Genomic DNA, 4,051 nt, shown 5'->3' on the forward strand with positions numbered 1-4,051 from the left:
GACTCTTGTCTAGTGAATTTAGACCTATCAACAATAGCCTTGCTTGCTTTCATATAATTTCATGGCATCGGAGTATTTTTCTGCGGCCGTGGCTTTGCAGACTGCTGAGTTACAGAACACCGTTGCAAAATTTAGTTGCAGTGTGTGCCCTGTGTGAATTTTGTGCGGAGTCAAACGCAACGCCGTGGCTGTGCTGGCGCAGGCAGGGCTGCCGTCCCCCGCCTGACTCGCTGCTGTCCTGTGTTGCAAGAATGCTTGATAGAAGTGGCAGTTTGCTTTTGCTGAAATAGTTACTGGAAGTTTAAATGTTACTTTTGAGGGTGTTGGCATGAGTGTGGTGTTAGGGGTTAAGGTCAAGGTGGTGTTGGGAACTGCAGGGTGTGGTGACATCAAAGACATGGCTTGGCGCTAGTGCAGAGGGTTTAGGGCTTTTTGGTGTGCTGCAGGACAGGGCTGCGACTGGTGGCAAGTGTTGCTGTACCACCGCTCTGTGGGGAGGTCAGTCAGGTGCAGATGGCGTGTCTGGTGCTTCTTAGATTTGGAGATGATCAAGCAGGTCCTTGCAGTTGTGCCTGCGGATAATAGGGGCCTCCTTGCAAAGTTTGCAAGGTTTGGTGGTGGTGCAGGATCAAGGTGCCAGTGGGAACGTTACTGAGGACAAGTGCAGGGCATAGGTGTGTGTTTGGGCTCCCTCAGGAGCATGCCATGCTCCTCCCAGCAGGTAGCTGCAGCAAGGGGGCTGAGTGGTAGCACCAGGGAGTTTGGCGTGCTTGTAGAGTTGTGGTGCTGTGCAGAGTTGGGTGTCCCACTCGTTCAGTCCTGGGTAGCAGCACAGGCACTGCTTTGGCTGATCTGAGCGCGTGTTCCTGACTGCAGTGCCCAGGAGAGGGGACAGTGCTGCCTTGTGCTGGAGGGAGAGGCTGACAGCCCTGGCAGTGCCAGCTGAAGTTCTCTGTTCTTGTTAAATTAGAAATCTGTTTTCATTGTGGCTACTCACACTAGCTTTGCAGCAGTGATTAAATGTGCAACAGAGATAAAGATGGACTTGGTGCGCATCCATCTCTCGTGTGTCTAAAGGCATTGATGAAGCCAGGAGGAATTTCAGCAGTGTGCTTTACCTCTATTGAAGGATGGAAAAGCACTCGTTAAAGTTGACATGCTGACTTTCTGTGGTTACCATTAAGGTTGCATCAAGATTTATCTCACCTGGCTATTTGGAAGAATGGCAAAAAGAAATTGGGAGAAAAGTCCTTGTGTGTCATCTCTCTTTCCCATCACTTGTGAGGGCAGGCTGGCCCTGGCCCGGAACCTTCACTTATGTCTCTAGCGCAGCCCGAGCAGCAGGTTTGTACTAAGTTCACCCACTCAGCTCATTGCCTGGTTTGGTTGTAGCCTCGGCAGTGGCAGAGCCACACGATCCACAAATGAATGGCGTGTCCAGCAGCCCATGGCACCCGCCTGCTGCCTCTTTGGGGCTGAGCTGCTGCTGAGGCTCTGTGCGAAGCAGCGAGTCTGCAGGTGGAAGGGGAAGCACTTGTGATGTGCATGGCATCGGGGAAAGGAGTGGTTCGGGAGTGCTGTTGGTGGCTGAACCCCACAGGGAAGGGGGCATCCCCATGTCCCTGTCCATCCTCGTGGGGTGCGGATGGGTGGAGTGCTGGGGTAGGGAGCAGCAGGTAGGGTTGCCAAGCAGAGCTTTGTTTGTGGGAGTTCTTGATGGGGAACTTGTTCTGTGGGTTACATACGGTATTGGACGGATGCGAATGCTGCTGGAGATGGCACGTTCACACTGCTGTGGCCTTCAGGAAAAAAAGCAGTTTTCTGGGTAATAAAATAGCAGTGTAACTTGTTTCAACTTTCAGACGCTCATCAGAACTAATGCACTGGGGACTCATTTTTTGTTTTCAGACATGCAGAATTTAACTTTTATGTGTGAGAAACCAGAAGTGTTGAGTTAGATGGGGCAATCCAACACAGCATTGCATACTAGCCAAAGGATGGGTTGCTTTTTGGTTTGGTATTTTTTAGGAAGAAGTGAACAGAGAATTCCTTCCACAGTAGTACCTCAGCACACTGGAAACCTTCAGCTTCTTTTTCAGCTCCATTAGTGACTCCGGTGCTGAGTGTGCAGCGAGGCTCTCGCCCAGAGCCCTGTTTGAAGCTTCCATGTTCCTCTTGTTTTGGAGGAGTGTATTCATGACTTTCACTCCCACTGTTGGTGGAAAGATAGAAACCTGCCTGTTGCCTAATGTGAGAAGGGTGAGGAGCAGGGTGGTTATCTCCCTTTTAATAGTTCCTCTGCTTGCCCTGATGTTACTTTGTTGTTTGGTTTTCTCAAGCACCTGTTCAGACTTCTTACCATTCTAGCTAACGTGTCAAATGCCCACAGATTTCTAAATAGCAGCAGTGAAATAAGTCAGATTTCTCTTAATTTTAGTTGGCTGTCCTCTCACAGTGTGTTTAGGAAGCTGGATTCACAACATAAAGGTTAGGAAGCCTCTCTGAAGCATAAGTTTGCAGGACCTGATGATAGAAGCATGAACCTTCCTCACGGCATGGTTTGAGTATGAATATCAAAAAATAAATAAGCACAAAAGAAATTTATTGGACTGGGACTGCTAATGTTTAAAAAATCTGTTTTCATTTTTAGTAGAGATTCAGCAAAAGCAGGTGAAATATTAAATGCAAATTAAAACTTAATTTTATGTGAACAGAACACTTATTTTTTGTTTGTTTGTTTTGGAAAAAATGGTTCAGTTGGACAAGGGGGGGATTTGCTTGCTGAATACCACCATGTTTGGAGAATGTTGTGGTCTGGTGTAAGTGGCATCTTGGCATTTGGACTAACAAAGTGGGATTGTACCTTCTCCTGTGGGTGAATCACAATTTCTGCAGAAGACTAAATTTGCAAGCCCCAGTTAAATGTTTGTTGCTTTTAAAGAAGCCCATGGAATTAAAAAAGCCCCAACAACAAAACCCAAACATCAAACAAACAAGTGTTAGTAGTTACACATTTAATTCAACCCAAACTCCCAATTTTTAGCTGTTAAGGTTCTAATAAAGTATTTACTCTTTGCACTGCATGTACATGATGTTCTCTAGTACTGGTTCATTCTGGTTACAGCTTAAGCTGTAATGGATACAGTTTACATATATAAATTAGAATAGCCAAGTTGCATTTTACGCAGTTTAAATCTGTTTTTCATTTCACGGATTTAGAAACTTGATTTCTGAACACAAAAATTGCATTTATCAGATATCCTGCTTGGGAACAATTTGTTTGGTAATATAAAAGAGCACAAAAGTAAGGATGAGAAGGGGGCAGATCTGCTGGTTTGGTTGGGTTTTTTTGCTAGTTCTCTGACATGAGAAGATATTTGTTGATATTTGTCCTTTGTGAGACTTAGCAAAGTTCTGGTAATGCCTGCAGTTCCTCTCTTGCTTGAAAAAAATAGTGCTGATTAAAAGAGACAGATTTAAAGAGAACTTGATTTATCCCTTAAAATGTATGCAGATAAGCAGGTGTGAGAGTTTTTCCTCAGTTTCAAACCACTGCGAGGAACCTGGAATCTTCAGTATGTTTGTTTGTCTGTGGATTTCTGTCTACTGGGGACCTGAGTGAGATCGTACACCTTCTCTCCTGCTTCCTTCTCCTGCCTTCCTCAAATCTTGCTGTCAGGTGCATTTCTGGTTATTAGGATGCTGAAGTGCCAAAGCTTTTTATCACACTGCTGTTCTATCCAATCCATAAGGAAAATGATCTCCATTAAGAAAGCAGTGAAACGGAAATGCTCTTAACCAGTTATCTTGGTGTCTGAGGCTACGGTGTTCTCACATCAGTCCATTCGTTATTTAAAATCCATACGTTTATAACTCCTGAATGTGATACAGATGCTTCAGGATATATGAATTAGCCAGTGTAATGTAATCAGCTCTCTTTGTTTTAACCTTTCACGGTCGTTCATACGGACATAGCACCCTTTGCATTTGTAGGCTGCAGCAGCCTGGAAAAGGGTACTAAAAACTAGCCAAAGACAACAAATATCCACAA

Source organism: Charadrius vociferus, unplaced genomic scaffold, assembly GCF_000708025.1.
Source record: "Charadrius vociferus isolate BGI_N301 unplaced genomic scaffold, ASM70802v2 scaffold1041, whole genome shotgun sequence".
In the NCBI taxonomy this organism is placed as follows: Eukaryota; Metazoa; Chordata; class Aves; order Charadriiformes; family Charadriidae; genus Charadrius; species Charadrius vociferus.